Source organism: Heloderma suspectum, chromosome 4, assembly GCF_057233095.1.
Source record: "Heloderma suspectum isolate Gila_16-S chromosome 4, 16-S_ref, whole genome shotgun sequence".
NCBI classification, from domain to species: domain Eukaryota; kingdom Metazoa; phylum Chordata; class Lepidosauria; order Squamata; family Helodermatidae; genus Heloderma; species Heloderma suspectum.
This window is the reverse complement of record NC_139461.1, coordinates 125430685-125455125: the sequence shown is the minus strand read 5'-3', so window position 1 is coordinate 125455125 and position 24441 is coordinate 125430685. Positions and strand designations below refer to the sequence as shown.

The 24441-nt window shown below is 43.8% G+C and overlaps 1 long non-coding RNA gene across 1 annotated transcript in view; it reads left to right on the top strand.

Moving 5' to 3' along the window:
• The window catches only part of LOC146347382 (uncharacterized), a 49094-nt gene extending 30220 nt beyond the window's left edge, over positions 1–18874 (top strand). Inside the window, exons 2-3 of the long non-coding RNA XR_014790280.1 lie at positions 13771–13907; positions 16668–18874. This is a non-coding gene — a long non-coding RNA (uncharacterized LOC146347382). The remainder of the gene's footprint in view (positions 1–13770; positions 13908–16667) is intronic.
• Positions 18875–24441: the final 5567 nt, after the last annotated feature.

Genomic DNA, 24441 nt, shown 5'->3' with positions numbered 1-24441 from the left:
TCTTTTACTATCCCCCCACCCTTCTGTCCTCACAGCTTGCCCAGCTCGGAGTTTCTTGGAAAGCCCCTTGGAGGCCTTAGCCAGGACTTCCTGTCTTAGGGCTTCCCTGTGCTGCTGCCTGCAGAAAGCTGAGAGAGGATTTGCTGTTATTCTTCTCCTTGCTGTTGTTAAAAGGGCTTTTAATAACAATAAAGGAAAATAAAAAAAAACGCCCCTCTTGGTTTTCAGGCACTCAGTAAGCGGCAGTACTGGAAAGCCCCATGAGAGGAAGTCCTGGCTAAGTCCTCTAAGGGGTTTTCCAAGACGCTCAAGCAGCCGGAGGGGCTGCAAGGACAAAGGGGGAGGGGGGAATGGTAAAAGACAGAGCACACAGGAGCCACTCTGTCACCTCGTTCCGGTAAAGTAAGCGCTCAAGCCCTGCACCCTGAGAAATTGCAGAGAAATGCTCAACATCCCAACAAACGAGGCAGAAAAGCGACTGCTTCTTTTGCAGGGAAACAAAGAGGTTGTGAAAGGGCAGGTGGGGTTTCAGCACAGTACTAGTAATTTATCAGAATCTGCCTCTTTCAAATTCAGCCACTCCTCCTTACCATTTCCCCCTTCCCGCTTCTACAGCTAAGCATATGTTAAGGCCTAAGGACCTTAGTGCTCCCAAGTACTGCACCTAGGGAGCGAGTCTGTTGACATCATGAGTCTATGGGGTAACATGCACTACTTTTATGCTTCCTGGCGTGCTATGGTCCATGGGGTCACGAAGAGTCGGACACGACTTAACTACTGAACAACAACAACAAATAAAAACAAAACAAAACACCCCTGGACACGATTGGAGGGAGGAAATATTAATTTCTGTAATAAGCACTGAACTCAAAATCAAACTCATGGCAAAACTGATTTAATTTCATATTACTGACACTGATTCAAGTAAATACATGTAAATATGTCGAAGAAATACATAAAAGAAATACAGAGAGGAGAAGAATGCAGCTTTCATTTTAAGTGCATCAAGCAAGTTCATGCAAATGGTCTGGGGCTTTATTTATTTCTTCTGGTGCAAATAAGCAGCCATACGGTTATGTTCCTAATGAACAGATTTGCATATTGGTTTCATTATATTTAAATGTTAACAGCAGCAACAACTTTTTGTATGTGTAAGCAGTCTGTTAGACATTTGCATAGTATAAAATGCATCCTGGATAACATGCATAAGGAAACGTACATCAGCCTTATAGGAGGTATATATCAGAAATCCTTATAATAATGTTTTGGAATGAACCAAGAAACCACAGCAGATTTGTTTTAAATCAAATTTTATGTTGTGGCAAGGTTTGTTTGTTTTTGGGTTCTGACCTCAATTAACAGAGAAACATTAGTAAAAGCCGCCACAACCAGTTCTTTCATCAAGTTCAGCCATATTACCCCACTTAGAATCCATCATAATCAATTCCATTATGGGGACATTAAAGAAGAAAGATGAGATAAAAGTAAAAATAATGAATACATAAAATACATGTCCAACTGGTGGTCAGGATCCACTGCCAAGTTGCTTCCTAACCTAAGGTGGGTTATAACAGCAGCACTACCACCATACCAGTGTGGTGTAGTGGTTGGAGTGGTTGACTGGGAGCCAGAAGATCCAGGTTCTAGTCCCCACTTGGCCATGGAAGCTCACTGGGTGACTTTGAGCCAGTCACAGATTCTCAGCCCAACCTACCCCCCAGGGTTGTTGTGGTGAGGCTAAAATGAATAGGAGAAGGATTATGTAAGCTGCATTGGGTTCCTTAAGGAGGAAAAAAGGCAGGATAGAAATGCAATCAATCGATCAATCAATCAATCAATAAAAATATATGGTTAAAAAAAAAAAATCAAGGTCCCCAAATGAATGTTTGGACTAAAGGCAGGTCCCAGGTCTGAAAAGGTTGAAGATAACTGTTCTAATGCACAGAGAGATCACCACCTTCACTCTGATATTAACATCTCTTATAGGCTCAGTTGGCAAATATTTTATAACAGGTGTAGGGATGTTGCGGGAGTCCAGTTGAGGCCTGAGCTTGGCAATTTCTCACTGCCCCCCCCCGGGCACCAGTCCATGGATCCCCATTCCCCACACTTGCCCGACTTGGTGTGCACTGAGTTGGGCAAGCACAGGAATCCTCTTGTTCGCAAGCCATCATTTTGTGCAAAAATGGCACCTTAGCTATTTATGGAAATCATTTACATAAAATGGTGACTGTAAATAGTTCCATTATGCAAAATTACAAGCATAAATGGTCTAATTAGCCCATTTACACCTGCAATTTTGCATAAATGGAGTTATTGGGTGAATCCCTTGGATCAGACCAAGGGTCCATCTAGTCCAGCATTTTGTTCACACAATGGCCAACCAGCTGTCCACTAGGAATTCACAAGCAAGACTTGAGTGCAACAGCACCCTCCCACCCATGTTCCCCAGCAACTGATGTACACAGGTTCACTGCCTCTGGTACTGGAGATAGCACATAGCCATCAGAACTAACAGCCATTGATAGCCTTCTCCTCCAGGAATATGTCCAACCCCCTTTTAAAGCCATCCAAATTGGCGGCCATCACTACATCCTGTGGTAGCAAATTCCCTCGTTTAATTATGTGCTGTATGAAGAAGTACTTCCTTTCATCTGTCCTGAATCTCCCACCAATCATCTTCATGGGATGACCCCGGGTTCTAGTATTTTGAGAGAGGGAGAAAAATGTCTCCCTATCCACATTCTCCACACCATGCACAATTTTGTACACCTCTATCATGTCTCCCCTTAGCCTCCTTTTTTTACAAGCATAAATCATAGAATCATAGAATCATAGAATAGTAGGGTTGGAAGGGGCCTACAAGGCCATCGAGTCCAACCCCCTGCTCAATGCAGGAATCCAAGTCAGAGCATCCCTGACAAATGGCTGTCCAGCCTCGTCTTAAAGGCCTCCAGTGTGGGAGAGCCCACCACCTCCCCAGGTAATTGGTTCCATTGCCGTATTGCTCTGACACTCAGGAAGTTTTTCCTGATGTTCAGCCGGAATCTGGCTTCCTGTAACTTGAGCCCATTATTCCGTGTCCTGCACTCTGGGATGATCAAGAAGAGATCCTGGCCTTCTTCTCTGTGACAACCTTTCAAGTACTTGAAGAGTGCTATCATATCTCCCCTCAGTCTTCTCTTCTCAAGGCTAAACATGCCCAGTTCTTTCAGTCTCTCTTCATAGGGCTTTGTTTCCAGTCCCCTGATCATCTTTGTTGCCCTCCTTTGAACCCTCTCCAGCTTTTCTGCATCCTTCTTAAAGTGTGGTGCCCAGAACTGGACACAGTACTCCAGATGAGGCCTAACCAGTGCTGAGTAGAGGGGAACTAGTACTTCCCGGGATTTGGAAGCGATGCTTCTGTTAATGCAGCCCAAAATAGCATTTGCCTTTTTTGCAGCCACATCACATTGTTGGCTCATATTCAGCTTGTGATCGACGACAATTCCAAGATCCTTCTCGCTCGTAGTGTGGTTGAGCCACGTATCCCCCATCTTGTAACTGTGCATTTGGTTTCTTTTTCCTAGGTGCAGAACTTGGCATTTGTCCCTATTAAATGCCATTCTGTTGTTTTCTGCCCAGCGCTCCAGCCTATCGAGATCACTTTGAATTTTGTTTCTGTCTTCCAAAGTATTAGCTATCCCACCCAATTTTGTGTCATCTGCAAATTTGATCAGCATTCCCTGCACCTCCTCCTCCAAGTCATTAATAAAAATGTTGAAGAGCACTGGGCCCAGGACTGAGCCCTGCGGTACCCCACTCGTTACCTCTCCCCAGTTGGAGAAGGTCCCATTGATAAGCACTCTTTGAGTCCGATTCTGTAGCCAAGTGTGGATCCACCGGATCGTTGTTTCATCTAGCCCACTTCGAGCTAGTTTGCTCATCAGGATATCATGGGGCACTTTGTCGAAAGCTTTGCTGAAGTCGAGGTATATGATGTCTACAGCATTCCCACGGTCTACAAGGGAGGTGACTTGATCAAAAAATGAGATCAGATTTGTCTGGCAGGACTTGTTTTTGACAAATCCATGTTGGCTTCGAGTAATCACGGCATTGTTGTCAAGGTGCTTCCAGATGGATTGCTTTATGATCTGCTCCAGAATTTTCCCAGGGATTGATGTCAGACTGACTGGTCTGTAGTTCCCAGGTTCCTCCTTTTTACCCTTTTTGAAGATAGGGACAACGTTAGCCCTCCTCCAGTCATCTGGCACTTCCCCGGTCCTCCATGATTTCTCAAAGAGAATAGACAGCGGTTCTGAGAGTCTATTTACACCATTTATAGGTGTAAATGGTCTAGTTAGCCCAATTACACCTGTAATTTTGCATAAATGGAGTTACTGCCAGACACCATTTTATGCAAATGATGATTTCCGTAAATAGCTGAGCCACCATTCTTACACAAAATAAGAATGGGCACTGCTGGTGCACTGTATGCTGCTCACCTGGGTACTGTCCAGCGGCTCGCATGGCATGCCAAACAGGATTGGGCAGCCAGCAGGGGTCCAGTGAGCAGTTGCCAAGGTAGACTCCGGTCAGCTTGTCCATCCCTAATCAGGTGCCATATTTACTAACCACTGCTTTAGGAGACAGCAGCATCGGCTGTTTGTGTTCACTGGTGACTCACCTTCTCTTCAACATAAACATCAGCTGAGGTTATGGCAGCACTTTCCTTTTATGCACCTCAGCTGCTTATTTCCATTTGCCCTGTCTTGGGTTCTATAAAAGTGTGAGCAGCTGCTATGCGCAAGGAATTAACTCTGCCCAAGCCTCTGTTGCTTCCCACACTTGGGTAGGAAGTGGTAGCGGTTAATAGGGTTGAATGAGAAATTTATTTCAGTTCATTTTTCATCAGAATCAAGCCAGTTTGCATATCCAAAAACCGAACATGGACCTGAATGAAATCTGTGGCCAACGTCCGTATGTTTCTGACCTTATGATGCCATTCACAGAACAAAACAAACAAAAAAGTATTCCAAAAATATGCATACGTTCGACATATGCATCTGAAAAAAAACTCTTTTTAAAAATGTGCACAGATATGCTTTAATCAATTGGGAGAAAAATGTTTGTATTTCAAAATTTCAAAAATGTGCATAGTGCATGCTGTGCTGAAAATTTCTCCCACATTTTTTCTCCACCATTCTCATCCAATATGATAGAAAAGACATTGCTTTCAAAAAGAAATTCAAAACCAAATAAATTTAGGAGAAATTCTCATGCGCTGGGTTTGGGGTTCTTGTGCTTACTTTATTTATGAGGTGGCTAAGATGTGTGCAGGAGTGTCCTGTCTTCCATTGTACCATTATCTCTGCAGCAGCCTGCAGCCTCCTTGGTTTCCCACACTTCAGTTAGAGTCCAGGGGAATACATCATGAGGCAATTCCTCCCACAGGGCTTTTTCTGATCTAGACACACAGGCAGCCTGGGAGGCTACAGAGCAATGGAGAGATGTCCAATAGAAAGGGGTGGCAGGAAGCACACACACACACAGCGCCCTCAGCCACCTTGCAGTGATTAGGTAAACTCAAAAATATGATCAAAATAAATTCGAAATGAATTATACAATGCCCTGAGAATGAGGTAGAAAAATAGAAACTTCTTTCATGGGGGAACAAAAGCTTCAGGAAATTAGAAGACAGATTTTGGCACAGCACTAGTTCCACCTCTTCCTTAGCGCTGCACATAGTAGCAATTTTAAAAGCATCTGCATTACAGACAAGATGTATCCACAATCACCCCTCAAAAGTTTAACCTTTAGAAGACCTGGGGAAAGTACTGAGCTAGACAACTAGAGCTGACCCCCCAAATTTGAGAAGAAACTTTTCTCAGAAAAGTTCTGAGATTTGTTTTTACCCCTCTAGAAATAAAAGTTCACTTTGCAGAATTTCCTCCAAATTGTATTCACCATTGGGGGGGGGGCTCTCCCCTCCCCACACAAAGCCCTGGAGCAAGACTAGGTATTGGGCTTTGTAGAAGATGCAAAATGGGAGCCAGGCTGCCAACACAGATGCTGCTGTTACTGCTAGCAGTGCAACCCCCTCCCCCGCCCACCCCCAAAATACCCTTAAGGGAAAAGAAAGAAGATGTGCTATAATCCCTGCCAATGGTGAGCCCTACCTGTGAGAAACTGTTGGATAATTTCTCCTCAACCTGGAGTAATGTGGTGAAATTGCCCCCCTATTTCTCTGCCCACAAATGGGGTAACGAAGAGAGGTTGTTTGTACACAGCTCTAGAAAATAAACATTAAAATATGCACCGAGGTTCATGCGAACAGAAAAAGGAAGAAAAAGCTTGCAATCTGATACAGACATGAGTTGGAATAAGCTTTTAGATGGGATTCGGAGAACCTCGACAAGCTCACATTTTGCTGATTCACACATCCCTACTGGTTAAATAGCAACTTCCTGTGTCTTGGTTTGGAAGAATGGAGGCGGCCTTTAGGATCTGAGGTTTCACTGCTTGTCAACACGGTGCAGCAAGACTTCTGTCCTATGCCAGCACTACATGACATCCGCATCTGGCAACCCATATAGAGGCAGTTGTTGTCCATCTGCACCATGTTGTACGTTCCACATGCACATTCTGCCCCAAACAGTCAATTACGGGATTGGGCTGAAGGCCTATCTGCTTAGTTGCCTGACCAGTGGTGCCCTCATCCCCTGCCTCCTTGTGAACAGTTTCACACCTGTTTGCGAAGGACTGCAAAAATTTGCTGAAGGGGTGGGGGTGGAAAGGTTCTCAGAGGCTGAGAATGCTTAGTTTCACTAGTTTCAACATCTCTAGTTTTGGGAGCTGATTCCTTATTGGCTAAGAGGCTGAGCTGGAAAGTCCTCAGTTCAAAGCTCACCTCAGCCACAAACTCATTAGGTGACCTTCGTCAAATCCACTCTTCTTTCAACTCCATCTTCCTGTTGGCAATATGTGCAGTACTGGACCACTTTAGAGGGCTGCTATTAAGATTGTGGAGATAAATTAAGTGAAAAGTTTAGGATAGGACTGTAGCTCAGTGGTAGAGCAAATGCTTTACATGGAAATGGTCTAAACTTCAATCCCTGACATCTCTAGGTTGTTAGGGATGGTGGGCGGGGGTTAAGCCACAAGGTAACTAGCAGATGATGGGAAATATCCCTGACTCAGATTCTGGAAAACTTCTGCCAGAGTATACAGTATTGAGCCTGACCTATAGACTGGCCTGGTATAAGGCAGCTATATTCTTCCTATGTTATAAAGAAGCCTTTAAAACATTTTAAATATGTTATATAGATGGTAAATGTTGTTATTAGTAGTGGCCCATACTGTCTGAGCATGTGTAGTTAAGATACTACATAAGGTGAAACTATGGGTTAAAAATCTAATTTACCTATTTTACAAACCTATTCAATACATTCCAAAAACTCTTAGACCATTTTGTTGTCATCTTGCACATCAGGTTACTGTAGTGACTGAATGCCTGTCCCAGATTTTCTTATCACATATACCCAGTTGACATGCCATTTCTTAAATATTTATGTCTGCGTTCAGGTCACTGACAGTTTATGAAAAACACCAATGACAACAGTCTAGTTTCAAATAGATTCCAAATAGGGAGAGCAAAAACAGTGACAATGTCAGACTTGTGTGGTTGAGAACTGGAGGGTGAAAGCCACTTACCCATTCCAACCCTATTGGACCTTATGTGGGCAAGTAGGTGGTATGACTGTGAAGTGAATAAAGTAAAACATAAGGCATACCTACAATGAAAATCTAAGGACCGTCCAGATGTTGTATGTGTGTGCAGTGAACATGCCTAAAAGGGGGAGCAGGCTCTGCCTCCTACCTACTTGAATTTGGCATAACGTGCAAAAGAATGTATGCACATATGCATGCAGGCTATTTCACTACTCATGCCAAACATAGGGGATTGGTCAGGGGCAACAGTAGGGGGTGACCCTACTATCTTCTAGGTGTATTCATTTCCACACTGCACAGGCCTTCAGTGGCATCAGGAAAAGGACCACGGACAGGCTGGCACTTTCCTATGACCATCAGCTTGCGCTGGGGGTAATAGCTGGGGGTAATAGCATTCATTTGCCAAACAGACTTCACTGTACATAAATGGACAGAGAGAGAAGTGGATGGCACATATGTCCACTAGGGGCTACTACTACAACTCTGCCCCTCAAAGTCCTGATTGGTGAATGAGGAAGAGGGGTGGGCTATGGAGACATAGTCTAGAACAGCCATCCTGAACCTGGAGCCCTCCAGATGTTTGGGGCTTCAGTTCCCATCAGCCCCATCCAGCATGGCCAATGGTCAGGAATGCTGGAAGTTGTAGCCCAAAACATCTGGAGGGCACCAGGCTGGGGAAGGGTGTGCTAGAGTGTGACACATTTTTAGAAACTGGCTTTTATATACTTGAGATTCCACAGGGTGTTTAAAGGGCAGGGGGATGGTGTTTACAAGGAAAAGGGGGTGGGGAGGACTGCAATGTAACCCCATTCATAAGTTATGTGAAGTAGATGTTCTTTGGTAGTTATGTGCAAATCGGACAACACATATTCTAAAAGATGCTTTATTCATATCTTGTTTTTCTTTTCTTTTACTAAACTAGCAGTTACAACTAATGCTAATCCCATGAGAAAAAGCACCTTTCCCTCCCATTCTAGGGACTGTGAAAAAGAAGTGTTACATGCACTGTCTAGCTCTAATTGCTGAAGACCCTGCTGGTGCCCCTCCTTTAGTGGTGACAGAGGCAGAGTGATAGGAAGGGAAGGGAGATGCCCTTGAGAACCAGATATAAATCTAGCTGTGGATGGGAAATGACAAAGACCCTTGTCCTCAGGGAGCCTATATTTAAATCTTGCATTTCTTCCTCCCCTCCCATCTAAAGGATGTTCTGCTTAAGTATACCATACATAGAGTAATTGGGAAGAAAAGTATGACATTTTGGAAGCATGGACAATGGCCCTCTTTGTTGTTCAGTCGTTCAGTCGTGTCCGACTCTTCGTGACCCCATGGACCATAGCACGCCAGGCCTTCCTGTCCTGCGCTCTCTCCCGGAGAGTGCTCAAGTTCATATTCATTGCATTGGTGATGCTATCTAGCCATCTCATCCTCTGCCGTCCCCTTCTCCTTTTGCCTTCAGTCTTTCCCAGCATCAGGGTCTTTTCCAGAGAGTTTTCTCTTCACATTAGGTGGCCAAAATATTGGAGCTTCAGCTTCAGTATCTGTCCTTCCAATGAGCACTCAGGGTTGATTTCCTTTAGGATTGACTGATTTGACCTCCTTGCAGTCCAGGGGACTCGTAAGAGTCTTCTCCAGCACCACAGTTCGAAAGCATCAATTCTTCAGCGCTCAGCCTTGCTTATAGTCCAGCTCTCACAGCCATACATTACTACTGGGAAAACCATAGCTTTGATTAGACGGACCTTTGTCGGCAAGGTGATGTCTCTGCTTCTTACTATGCTGTCTAGGTTTGCCATAGCTTTCCTCCCAAGGAGCAAGCGTCTTTTAATTTCATGGCTACAGTCACCGTCTGTGGTGATCTTGGAGCCCAAGAAAGTAAAATCTGTCACTGCTTACATTTCTTCCCCTTCTATATGCCAGGAAGTGATAGGGCCAGATGCCATGATCTTAGTTTTTTTAATGTTGAGTTTCAAACCAGCTTTTGCACTCTCCTCTTTCACCCTCAACAAGAGGCTCTTGAGATCCTCTTCGCTTTCTGCCATTAGGGTTGTATCGTCTGCATATTGGAGGTTGTTGATCATTCTCCCAGCAATCTTAATTCTGACCTCTGATTCATCCAACCCAGCATTTCTCATGATGTACTCTGCATATAAGTTAAATAAGCAGGGTGACAATATGCAGCCTTGTCGTACTCCTTTCCCAATTTTGAACCACTCGGTTGTTCCATGTCTGGTTCTGACTGTTGCTTCTTGACCCTCGTACAGGTTTCTCGGGAGACAGGTAAGGTGGTCTGGTACTCCCATCACTTTAAGAATTTGCCACAGTTTGTTGTGATCCACACAATCAAAGGCTTTAGCGTAGTCAATGAAGCAGAAATAGACGTTTTTCTGGAATTCTCTTGCTTTCTCCATGATGCAGCGAATGTTGGCGATTTGATCTCTAGTTCCTCTGCCTCTTCGAAACCCAGCTTGTACTTCTGGTAGTTCTCGGTTCGCATACTTCTGAAGCCTAGCTTGTAGGATTTTGAGTATCACCTTGCTGGCATGTGAAATGAGCGCAATTGTGCGGTAGTTTGAACACTCTTTGGCGTTGCCCTTCTTTGGAATTGGAATGTAAACTGACCTTTTCCAGTCTTGCGGCCATTGTTGAGTGTTCCAAATTTGTTGGCATATTGAATGCAGCACTTTAACAGCATCATCTTTTAGGATTTTAAATAGCTCAGCTGGAATACTGTCATCTCCGCTAGCTTTGTTGTTACTAATGCTTCCTAAGGCCCACTTGACTTCACTCTCGAGGATGTCCGGCTCAAGTTCAGTGACCGCACTATCATGGCTATCAGGGACATTCAGATCTTTCCTGTATAGTTCTTCTGTGTATTCTTGCCACCTCTTCTTAATCTCATCTGCTTCTGTTAGGTCCCTGCCTTCTTTGTCCTTTATCATGCCCGTCTTGGCACAAAACGTTCCCTTGAGATCTCCAATTTTCTTGAAGAGATCTCTAGTCTTTCCCATTCTGTTGTTTTCCTCGATTTCTTTGCATTGTTCATTTAAGAAGGCCTTCTTGTCTCTCCTTGCTATTCTCTGGAACTCTGCATTCAATTGGATATATCTTCCCCTTTCTCCCTTGCTTTTCGCTTCCCTTTTTTCCTCAGCTACTTGTAAAGCCTCATCAGACAGCCACTTGGCTTTCTTGCATTTCTCTTTCTTTGGGATGGATTTTGTTGCTGCCTCCTGAACAATGTTACGGACCTCCGTCCATAGTTCCTCAGGCACTCTGTCTATCAGGTCTAATCCCTGAAATCTATTCCTCACCTCCACTGTATATTCATAAGGGATATGATTTAGGTCATACCTGAATGGCATAGTGGCTTTCCCTACGTTCTTCAATTTAAGCCGAAATTTTGCAAGAAGCAGCTCATGATCTGAGCCACAGTCAGCTCCAGGTCTTGTTTTTACTGACTGTATGGAGCGTCTCCATCTTTGGCTGCAAAGGACATAATCAATCTGATTTCGATATTGACCATCTGGTGATGTCCATGTGTAGAGTCGTCTCTTGTGCTGTTGGAAAAGTGTGTTTGCTATGATCAGCGTGTTCTCTTGGCAAAACTCTATTAGCTTTTGTCCTGCTTCATTTTGTACACCAAGGCCATGCCTGCCTGTTATCCCGGTGATTTCTTGACTTCCTACTTTAGCATTCCAATCCCCTATGATGAAGAGGACATCTTTTTTTGGTGTTAGTTCTAGAAGGTGTTGTAGGTCTTCATAGAACCGATCAACTGCAGCTTCTTCGGCATCAGTGGTTGGGGCATAGACTTGAATTACTGTGATGTTGAATGGTTTGCCTTGGATTCGTACTGAGATCATTCTATCATTTTTAAGATTGTACCCCAGTACGGCTTTTCCCACCCTTTTGTTGACTATGAGTGCTACTCCGTTTCTTCTAAGGGATTCTTGCCCACAATAGTAGATATGATGGTCACCTGAATTAAATTTGCCCATGCCTGTCCATTTTAGTTCGCTGATTCCCAAGATGTCGATGTTCAATCTTGCCATCTCATGTTTGACCACCTCCAGCTTACCTTGATTCATTGATCTGACATTCCAGGTTCCTAAACAATATTGTTCTTTACAACATCGGATTTTCTTTTCACCACCAGACACATCCACAGCTGAGTGTCCTTTCGGCTTTGGCCCAGCCGCTTCACTCTTTCTGGCGCTACTTGGAAATACCCTCTGCTCTTCCCCAGTAGTATATTGGACACCTTCCGAACCTGAGGGACTCATCTTCCGGCGTCATCTCTTTTAGCCTTGTGATACGTTCCATGGGTTTTTCTTGGCAAGAATACTGGAGTGGGTTGCCATTTCCTTCTCCAGTGGACCACATTTTGTCAGAACTCTCTGCCATGACCTGTCCGTCTTGGGTGGCCCTGCACGGCATAGCTTATGGCTTCACTGAGTTATGCAAGCCCCTTCGCCACAACAAGGCAGTGATCCATGAAGGGGCAATGGCCCTCTAGACATGAACAAAAATACTCCAGGACTATTACTCTCGTACCTTACACAGGCTGCCTTTACACTAAAGAACACACACACACACACACACACGCACACACACTTCTCCCGCTCTGGAGCCTTTCCGTGTTTATTGCGGTCTCCCAGACAGCGACCACGTGATTGCTGGTTTCATAGAACTCAATGAAATACCACCGTCTAGTGGCTGTTTTAATCATTCTGAGTTTTTAAAAAATGTTTAATTAGTTCCGGATCTTTTTGAGACAAAATAACCAGGAAATACCTCTGGATACGCCCTAGAGGTTAACAACATCATGAAAAGGACCTGCAAACTTCCGTGAGTGAGCAGGATATCAATAGCAGGATAAAAGCTCTGTGTGAAGGAGCCCACAGAGTTCCAAACCTGCAACCAGACTTAAACTTTCAGCACGCACAGTGGACCTATACATGCTACTTTTATTTACTCTCCTGCAAACACACACCATCCTCATTCAGACTGTGACTGTGGCACTTCTGGAGAGGATGGCTTAAGCTTTCGACCCACTTGTTTTTGTCCCAAAATTCCATCCCCCTGCAAAAAAGAAAAAAAAAAGTCTCCACGGGGTGTGTGTGTGTCTCCATTAGAATCAATAAACCCCAGTGTGTGTGTGGAATTTGGGGGAGAAAACAAGTGGTGGTGGTGGAAGCTTAAAGCCTCCTCTCCCAAAGTGCCCCAGTCCTGATCCAAATTGGGGCCACATGTCCTTGCAGAAAAGAAAAGAAAACTAGCATGCATAGCTACAATTCATTTGGCTCAAGTCTGATGGCAGGTGTGGCACCCCAGGTAAAGTATTAAAGCAGTAGACCTGGACACTTGGTAAAGATCTTCTTGCCCCTCTCCACTGGTACAATCACTTGCTGCCGTCTCTTCCTTCCCACTTCTGCCTTCTCTCCCACCAGCTCTACTTGCAGGGCACCCTAGTCCAAGGAGGCAGTATAGAGGAGGAAGCTTTGGAGCAAAGCTTTAGAGCAAATGCCAGCACCAATGGGGAGGAACAAGACCAGAGCCTGCTCTACCATTAGGCAGAGTGATGCAACCACCTTAGGCTACAGATACTGGGGACTGTTTTTCCCTGAGTCCCCAACTGTTCCCTTCTGTTAGAAGACAGAACTGTTTGTGTCACATGGCCTGTCCTGCCCTGCACCCCTTTAACTACCCTGCTGCCCCCAGGTGTGATGGAGGATGTTGTCCCACCACCAGCATTGAAGTAGAATTCAACTGACCAGTCCAGATGGCTTCTGTACATGGAATGCCATCTTTCACCTTAGGCATCAAAATATTTTGGGCTGGCCCTGGGCAACATGTGTACAATTCACTTGTATACCTGACAGTGCAGATCTCAAGGTAGGCTTGGAGTGTGTCTCAAAAATACACCATGAGCTCTTTTTATATCTGTCATAATGTGCACTCTCTCTGCCTAGGGGAACATATCCCTCTGTCCTCTTTCCATCCCAATGACTATGGTGACCACATAAATGCAGCAATTACAGACTTTATTAATTTCTGTTACAGCACAGGGTCAGTCAAATCAGTAGCTGCAGGATCAGGATCTCCTCTCGGTACCTGTTAGTTCCAGAATAAGGCACAGAGTCTTTCCATCAATAACAGTCAGTATCTGCGGGGCCCTGGATATGAGATCATAGCATGAGGTAAGTAACTGCAGGAGTGGGCAATACTGGTAAGTATCTGCTGGAGCAGGCTGAAGGTCTACAGTGCAGGTAGCGGTGGGTGTGAAGTGCATAACCCCAGCGCAGCAGCAGTAGAATCAACTCTATCCACCAGCTCCTGTAGGCATCAGACTATTGCTAACTGCACAGGTAGGCCTCTTTTGGGTTTGCTAGCAGACCCTCCTCTGCTTTAGATCCCTGGCCTTCAAGGAAGCCCAGCTGCTCTTCTCCCCTTCTTTACCTTCCAGTCTTTGTTACTTCTAATTGCTCCTTTCAGCCACTCTTCCAGAGCCTCTCTACTGCAGCTCCTTCTTTCCTCTCTTCCTGAGCTTCCCTCCTTCAGGCTTTTTTTAATCCTGTGCTTGTCTCCCACCTTCTCCTCCTCCCTCAGACTCCTGGACCCATTTAAAGAGCCCCTGTCCTGCTGATTCCCTTTTCTTCTGTTTAACCAGCCCTAACTGTGGCTGGCTACTGCTGCTAGGCAACCAGGAATACCTGGGGGTACAGTGACCCCTGATGCCTCTCCACAACATCTTACATCTGTATTCAGCATAAAATTAACCAGCCATCAATGCTGATTGGAACTTCTCAAACACCCCATTAAAATAGATGTTTCTGGGGCTTGGAAAAATTTAATTAAGGCTTTGATTTAGCATGAACTATCAGATTTCGTGCAATCCTTTCTAAAATGCTGGGAAATTCCTCTCTCTACTCTGCCTTACAGATTTTCTCTCATGGAATAATTCCTGGACACTTAAAGAAATATTAACTGATATGAATTCATCAGAGTGTCTTGTTAAATTATTCCTTTCAGCTGGCAGGTTGCCAGATAGCTACGTGAGACAAATAACTTAGTTACTCATTATCTTTCATTAAATGAGCATTAGAAAGTCAGATTATTTGGCAAAAGGCAATGTCAGTTAGATAGGTTTATAATATTCCTTTTAAGCAGAGAAATATACCACAGCTTCTAGCTATCGCCTTACAAAAACAAATGCAGCTTCACATAAAGCAGGCCTGTGCAAGCACTGACCCACCAAGCCTAATGTAGCCCACCAGCCAAGTATGTGGTGGCACACCAGGGGCTTTGTGGACCTTCTGTTTTGCTGCCTGCCTCATAGAGATGGGGGGAGGGGGTAATTCATCCAGTTCCCATTGTAATGCAAACTGACCTAATTTTACACTTTCAAGCCACTATGCAAATTGAACGTCAGTTTTCCTTCAACATTGGCAGTTTTCCAAATTTGGCAATGGAGTTCTCCAATCCCAAAATGTGTACAAAATGTGCATATTAGGGAAGAAAATGTTTAATCATTAAGAAAACCACTTGCAAAAATGTGCGTATTAGGCGAAGATACACACAAAAGTATTAGGAGAAATGCTTTTGCATTTTCACGCAAACTTAATGTGTGTGTGTGTTTGTGTGTGTGTGTGTATACACACACACACCAAAATTCAGGAGAGCCCAAACTTAAGACTGCAGACATTCTTAAAGTTCAAGACAAACCAAATTTAAGACTGGGAAAGTGACAAACCAAGAGAAACCAAAATGGACAGATTTCTCCATCCCTACTGCCTGATAGGGTGGCCATGTTGTGCCCCACTTTACAGAGGACAGCCCTCTATTTCAAGGGCTGTTCAGTCCAAGTCCAGTTTTTAATACAATCCTGTTCATGTCTACTCAAGACTAAGCGTGTTCACTTTTTGCTGATGCATTTCCTCTTTTTGGCCATGCATAAACAACACCCTACTGTCTGAGACTACAAAAGCAGGTGTTCCATTAAGATGCTTGGGGCAAGGTTCTACAAATTCTGGTTCAATTTGGGTAGCGAAATCCAGTTCTACCACGATAGCGCAACAAGACAGAAAGCGTATTGAAATTAGATAGCTTCATCAGATAAGGTTATGGATTAATAACTCAGGCTTTATCTGTAAAAAGTCATTTCATGTGTTCTTTAACAAAAGTTTAGTCTGTGATTCATTTTATGTCTTTTGACTTTTTTTCTTTCTAATTTTTAAGGCTAATTTTTCTCCCTTCAAATTGTATAATTTTATAAGAAACTCAAATATTATACAGCATTTAAGTTTTCTGGTACAGATCCCCAAATGTGGGGAAAATGTGGATTTTAGCCAATAAAATCCCCATTTTAATTCCCTGATGAATGAACTTTATTGCAAAAATGAAAAATAAATTACCACTCTTTCGAGAAGCAGGAGTCCTGAAGCACCTTAAAGACGAACATTTCTTTAATGTCATGAGTTTTTTCTACACAAGACTCTATTTAGATGCAGTTTTTCAAGCTAAATCACTGAAGCCTTGGGATCTTTTTTATTCAGGTTTCGTGATGAAACCAGATTTTTGGTATTTAAGCTCCTGTATTTAGGTCCGTCAGAACAGCTTAACAGCATAGAATTTGACTGAATTCCTACTGTTCCTAACTACAAACTTTGGTGTTGCTGAGGTGTTGCTACTCTACAATAAACCACACTGTAACTGTGGTTCTAGACAGCACTAAATATAACCTTAGTACAATCCCATAATGCTCATCAACATGGCAGAGGCAATAGCAGAGTGTGCATTACTGACCTAATTAATGTTTTCCTTCTCCACCTTCTTCCCCTTAAATGTCTTGCTTCCTTGATGCCATTTCCCCGATCGTCGTTTTATTTTACTTGCACATTTTTGCACCTTTGTGAAATAACAATTATTATTTTTCTCTTAACATTTGTGAAACTGATCAGCTCTGCAAGCTGGAGAACAAATGCTGGGTTCCTCCTCTCCCATCTGGATCGATGCCAGCTTTCTCTGCCTCCCCTTCTGTCCTCCTTCCCTTTCCCAGTTTGGAGGAGGGTAGGAATGGGGGAGAGAAGAGACAATTAAGAAAGAGAAGTGCTCAGGAGAAAACTGCCTTCCCTGGAAATAATTGGATTTTTAATGCACAAGCAGAGAGACACAGAGTGATAATTGGTCCCACCTATCCTGCAAATGCTTTTTCGGAGTGACTCGCCAGCTTCCTATATATTCACAACTTTAGAATTTGGATGATAAGCACACGAAAACCGCAACAAAATACCTGCCTGAGGCTGATGTTATCTACTCACTCACTTCTTGCCAGAGCAGGGTGAAACAGTCTCTAGTGCTGGCCCAAGTTGTATTCCTAGGAACATAGGAAGCTGCCATTTCCGGAGTCAGTCCATTGGTCCATCTAGCCCAGTACTGCCAATACTGATTGGCAGCAGCTCTTCAGAGTTTCAGACAGGATTCTTTCCTAGCCCTATCTGGAGATGCTGGGGATTGAATCTGGGGCCTTCCATGTAAAAAAATATGTGCTCTTACCATTGAGCTATACCCTCTCTCTATTCCTGATCTGGGTGAAGGTCAAGACATCCCCAAGTCCATGTACAGAAGCTGACTGGACTAGCAGGTGAATCTTACTTCACTGGTGACAGGACAGCATCCTCTACTGCACCTGAAGACAGCAAGCTAGCTGAGGAGGCACACAGGACAGATTGCATGGCACACACAATGCTGTCCTCCAACAGCTCACTGCCATGTCCCACCCCCATCAACAAATGCTGTGGCCATGAGTTCTGCAGCTTAGAATGAGTCTCAAGATGGAGATGGCTGATTAAATGAATTAGTCACTGTCAGGTGTTGTAGATATCAGATTACACCTAGAATTCTGGAACAAAGAATAGCCATTTCTGAAATATAAAGGCCAGCTGTAACTCAGGTCTGTCTCTTGCTTTGGGTGAAACACATAGCTTCTGGGGTAGGCAGAGGGCGGAAGTAAAGAAAGTCAGTCTTTATATTAGCAAACCTAGAGATTAATTCTAGGTAAAAAAAAAAACTGAATTGATACCAAATTGTGTTGTATTACCTACGCTAGATCTACACTACTGCTTTATAGTGATATTGAAGTGCAATGATAACTGTTGGGGCACATTACACATACCGCTTTTGTAGTGTTATTTCCTGCTTTGTATTTCACAGCATCCAATATACCACTACAAATGTCACTGTGTGTCCTACGAGGTATAAATGCGCAAGAGGGATATAGCGTTACCATGATGGGATTGTGATGATATGACACAAGGCGTAGATCTGTCACTGAAGGGAATGGAACCCTAAAAACGTAAAGTCCTTCAGGTAGTATGAAATCATCTTCCCCTGGTGGAAGATTCTGCCTGAATAGCTAAATGTGGTATTCTCCAAGGTATATAAAAAACAAATATAGCCATGTTGGCTTTCTGCTGGCCTGTTGGAGAGTTCTAGGGAACTCAAAATCTTGCATATTCTTTTGTGGCATGTTGGCTGGTCCTAATAAAGGTATTTCCTGACTCTGGATGTTTTAGAACGTTTTGGCAACTCAGAGGGACTGTCTAGGAGATGTCCTCAATAGGGGATTTCACCAGAATAAAAAAATACACACATCCCTGGCTGAACGAGTGCCAAATGGACCTCTGATTATCATTATTTACTACTAGTGGCACTGATTTCTATTTACTATTAGTCCTGGTTTTATTATATACTTCCACAAGTAATAAATGACCAGAAATACACACACACACACACACACTTTCTCTTTTTTGCTCAGTAGAACTGGCAAAAAAAAAAACACCCACAAGCAACGGTGAAGTTCTCATTTTCTATCTTAAGAGTAAAATGTTCACACTTCTTCTGGCTAATGGGCATCTGCGATTCATGTCAGCCAAACTGAGAAAGGAAAAGACATCTGTTTCACTTAGCAATTTTGTTTCCTAAAATGATCAGCTGTAAAGATGTGGTTTTGTTTTTATATCTGTCTCTGATATTTTGCAAACTGTTATTTCAATGAATTCCTTTCTTCTCTCCCCAACGGTAGCATTTCATTCTTCAGCAGTCAACACTGTATCTTCCTCTTTGGAAATCTGAATAAATCTGAATATGTTACATATTCATTTCTCGCATTCATTTCTTTATCATCATGATTGCACCTACAGCAATTACTGAGCATCATAGCTCTGAATTTCATATATTCATATGGTTCTTTCCTTAGAATATATTAAATGGTGTGATCTTACATAGCGTTGTTAAGCTGAAAACTGTTTTAAGTGCTGTGACTCATAAAATGCTTCATAATGTCGAGTAGGATTTTGCATGAAATGGGCTCTTACATATATAAGTTCAATACAGATCTGACAGGGAAAGCTGTAAAACTGTTAGGAAATTCAACAGATTTTTAAAACCATGTTTCCTAATTTTTTTTTAATCTATTCCAATATACTTCATTGCATTGGCTCTGGTTTTTCTGCTGCTCACATCTTAAATGGTCAAATTCTTTTTTTTCTTCTTTTTCTTTTTTGCATAGACCTGGGGGGGGCAGGGGGGTTCAGACTGTAGCTTGAGATCTCCTGAAACATGTTCTTCATTGACTTCAAGAGAGAGAGAGCGAACCCATCATTTTCCTCTCCCTTATGAGGGAAGGTTAGAACAGCTGGGTTTGTTTAGCTTGGAAAAAAAGGAGGCTAAGGGGAGACATGATAGAGGTGTACAAAATTATGCATGGTGTGGAGAATGTGGACAGGGAGACATTTTTCTCCCTCTCTCAAAATACTAGAACCCGGGGTCATCCCATGAAGATGATTGGTGGGAGTTTCAGGACAGATGAAAGAAAGTACTTCTTCATGCAGCACATAATTAAACGAGGGAATTTGCTACCACAGGATGTAGTGATGGCCACCAATTTGGATGGCTTTAAAAGGGGGTTGGACAAATACCTGGAGGAGAAGGCTATCAATGGCTGTTAGTTCTGATGGCTATGTGCTACCTCCAGTACCAGAGGCAGTGAGCCTATGTACTGTACATCAGTTGCTGGGGGACATGGGAGGGAGGGTGCTGTTGCACTCATGCCCTGCTTGTGGGTTCCTGGTCAACAGCTGGTTGGCCATTGTGTGAACAAAATGCTGGACTAGATGGACCCTTGGTCTGATCCAGCATGGCTCTTCTTATGTCCTAATTACCACCTCCCTTTCATCTATTGTTTGACACCAACCCACCCAGTTGTTGAGATGTCACTCCATAATCCCCTGTACCCCTTCATGGATCACTGCCTTGTTGTGGCGAAGGGGCTTGCGTAACTCAGTGAAGCCATAAGCTATGCCGTGCAGGGCCACCCAAGACGGACAGGTCATGGCAGAGAGTTCTGACAAAATGTGGTCCACTGGAGAAGGAAATGGCAACCCACTCCAGTATTCTTGCCAAGAAAACCCCATGGAACGTATCACAAGGCTAAAAGATATGACACTGGAAGATGAGCCCCTCAGGTCGGAAGGTGTCCAATATACTACTGGGGAAAAGCAGAGGGTATTTCCAAGTAGCGCCAGAAAGAGTGAAGCGGCTGGGCCAAAGCCGAAAGGACACTCAGCTGTGGATGTGTCTGGTGGTGAAAAGAAAATCCGATGTTGTAAAGAACAATATTGTTTAGGAACCTGGAATGTCAGATCAATGAATCAAGGTAAGCTGGAGGTGGTCAAACATGAGATGGCAAGATTGAACATCGACATCTTGGGAATCAGCGAACTAAAATGGACAGGCATGGACAAATTTAATTCAGGTGACCATCATATCTACTATTGTGGGCAAGAATCCCTTAGAAGAAACAGAGTAGCACTCATAGTCAACAAAAGGGTGGGAAAAGCCGTACTGGGGTACAATCTTAAAAATGATAGAATGATCTCAGTACGAATCCAAGGCAAACCATTCAACATCACAGTAATTCAAGTCTATGCCCCAACCACTGATGCCGAAGAAGCTGCAGTTGATCAGTTCTATGAAGACCTACAACACCTTCTAGAATTAACACCAAAAAAAGATGTCTTCTTCATCATAGGGGATTGGAATGCTAAAGTAGGAAGTCAAGAAATCACCGGGATAACAGGCAGGCATGGCCTTGGTGTACAAAATGAAGCAGGACAAAAGCTAATAGAGTTTTCCAAGAGAACACGCTGATCATAGCAAATACTCTTTTCCAACAGCACAAGAGACGACTCTACACATGGACATCACCAGATGGTCAATATCGAAATCAGATTGATTATGTACTTTGCAGTCAAAGATGGAGAAGCTCCATACAGTCAGTAAAAACAAGACCTGGGGCTGACTGTGGCTCAGATTATGAGCTTCTTGTTGCAAAATTTCAGCTTAAATTGAAAAACGTAGGGAAAGCCACTAAACCATTCAGGTATGACCTAAATCATATCCCTTATGAATATACAGTGGAGGTGAGGAATAGATTTCAGGGATTAGACCTGATAGACAGAGTGCCTGAGTAACTATGGACGGAGGTCCGTAACACTGTTCAGGAGGCAGCAACAAAATCCATCGCAAAGAAAAAGAAATGCAAGAAAGCCAAGTGGCTGTCTGATGAGGCTTTACAAGTAGCTGAGGAAAGAAGGGAAGCGAAAAGCAAGGGAGAAAGGGGAAGATATATCCAACTGAATGCAGAGTTCCAGAGAATAGCAAGGAGAGACAAGAAGGCCTTCTTAAATGAACAATGCAAAGAAATCGAGGAAAACAACAGAATGGGAAAGACTAGAGATCTCTTCAAGAAAATCGGAGATCTCAAGGGAACGTTTTGTGCCAAGACGGGCATGATAAAGGTCAAAGAAGGCAGGGACCTAACAGAAGCAGATGAGATTAAGAAGAGGTGGCAAGAATACACAGAAGAACTATACAGGAAAGATCTTAATGTCCCTGATAGCCATGATAGTGCGGTCACTGAACTTGAGCCGGACATCCTAGAGAGTGAAGTCAAGTGGGCCTTAGGAAGCATTAGTAACAACAAAGCTAGCGAAGATGACAGTATTCCAGCTGAGCTATTTAAAATCCTAAAAGATGATGTTGTTAAAGTGCTGCATTCAATATGCCAACAAATTTGGAACACTCAACAATGGCCGCAAGACTGGAAAAGGTCAGTTTACATTCCAATTCCAAAGAAGGGCAACGCCAAAGAGTGTTCAAACTACCGCACAATTGCGCTCATTTCACATGCCAGCAAGGTGATACTCAAAATCCTACAAGCTAGGCTTCAGAAGTATGCGAACCGAGAACTACCAGAAGTACAAGCTGGGTTTCGAAGAGGCAGAGGAACTAGAGATCAAATCGCCAACATTCGCTGCATCATGGAGAAAGCAAGAGAATTCCAGAAAAACGTCTATTTCTGCTTCATTGACTACGCTAAAGCCTTTGATTGTGTGGATCACAACAAACTGTGGCAAATTCTTAAAGTGATGGAAGTACCAGACCACCTTACCTGTCTCCCGAGAAACCTGTACGAGGGTCAAGAAGCAACAGTCAGAACCAGACATGGAACAACCGAGTGGTTCAAAATTGGGAAAGGAGTACGACAAGGCTGCATATTGTCACCCTGCTTATTTAACTTATATGCAGAGTACATCATGAGAAATGCTGGGTTGGATGAATCAGAGGTCGGAATTAAGATAGCTGGGAGAATGATCAACAACCTCCAATATGCAGACGATACCACCCTAATGGCAGAAAGCGAAGAGGATCTAAAGAGCCTCTTGTTGAGGGTGAAAGAGGAGAGTGCAAAAGCTGGTTTGAAACTCAACATTAAAAAAACTAAGATCATGGCATCTGGCCCTATCACTTCCTGGCATATAGAAGGGGAAGAAATGGAAGCAGTGACAGATTTTACTTTCTTGGGCTCCAAGATCACCACAGACGGTGACTGTAGCCATGAAATTAAAAGACACTTGCTCCTTGGGAGGAAAGTTATGGCAAACCTAGACAGCATAGTAAGAAGCAGAGACATCACCTTGCCGACAAAGGTCCGTCTAATCAAAGCTATGGTTTTCCCAGTAGTAAATATGGCTGTGAGAGCTGGACTATAAGCAAGGCTGAGCGCCGAAGAATTGATGCTTTTGAACTGTGGTGCTGGAGAAGACTCTTACGAGTCCCCTGCCTGCAAGGAGGTCAAATCAGTCAATCCTAAAGGAAATCAACCCTGAGTGCTCATTGGAAGGACAGATACTGAAGCTGAAGCTCCAATATTTTGGCCACCTAATGTGAAGAGAAAACTCTCTGGAAAAGACCCTGATGCTGGGAAAGACTGAAGGCAAAAGGAGAAGGGGACGGCAGAGGATGAGATGGCTAGATAGCATCACCAATGCAATGAATATGAACTTGAGCATGCTCCGGGAGAGAGCGCAGGACAGGAAGGCCTGGCGTGCTATGGTCCATGGGGTCACGAAGAGTCGGACACAACTGAACGACTGAACAACAACAACAATCCCCTGTAGCTAGGTAGAGGGCTATGAATCCTTGTTAATCCCACCTGCTGAAGTTTCAGAGCTGGTGGAACTGGGCAAGGTCATTATGTTACATTCAAAGTAGCAGCCACTATAAAGATGGCATGGTACATAAAACTAAAGTTTAGAGTCTGGATTTAGAATGTGCAAACCCACCACTGTCTGGGTTCTCCAGGCACCCACCCAGCCCCTGCTCCCACTCGCCGGTCCCCAGACTGTGCTCGAGCCCCTCCTGTGCTTGGTGAGCAGCCTGCAGTCACCCCAGTGGCCTAATCAAGCTCTGCAGTCGCCGTTTTTTGAAAAATAACATGGCGATCACAAAAATGTGCATATTTACGTATGTGAAAATATGCATTTTGTGAATACGCATATTTGTGTATGTGCAGGTGCATATTTTAGCAAAAATGTGCATTTTGCACGTACACAAAAATCTGCATTTGCAAAGTGCACATTTTTGCATACACAAGCATACATATTTGCAAAAATGCATTATCAGACATACACAAATATGCACATTTTTGCGATTGCCGTTTTATTTTTTGAAAAATGGCAACCACAGAGCTCACCAAGGCCACTGGGGTGAGTGCAGGCCACTCACCAAGCAGGGGCAGGGGCACGGCCTCAGCGAGTGGGCTCGGGGGTGCAGGTGTGTGTGGGGGTATCAGCCAGATTCCCAGATGGAATCAGATGCCTGCGCCATCCCTAGTCTGGATACAGCTGCCTGAAAGAGAGGTTAGTTTGAGTGTTGCTTGAGAGAGGGGCAGGTGGTTTTTCCAGATGTCTGATTTCCCTGTATGGGCTGACAACACCTCCATACCAGTTATTTGAAATGCTGCATTCCATTTTCACCTATGATGACCATCGAGCAAAATGTACCTGTAAGAGGTTGTACGTATGCGCCAGGGGTTATTGTCATCCTTAATTAGCCCTGCTCACACATTGGGCAAGGGGCATAGTCAGTGCATGGTGGGACAGCAGGGTGTTTCTGTCTGTCTTGTCCCTCAGCCAGGGCTTCCCTCTACACACTTGATATAACTTGCAAGTGATGCATGTATGCACAGAGTACAATACATGTAGGGCAGATAAGCTATGACCTTGTCCTATCAAAATGGAGTGTGAGCAAGGGTTACCAGGTCTAGACACATCCAACTGTATATGGATCACTTTAAAGTTATAGCCCAAATGTGAAGGAAAGTCAGTTCCA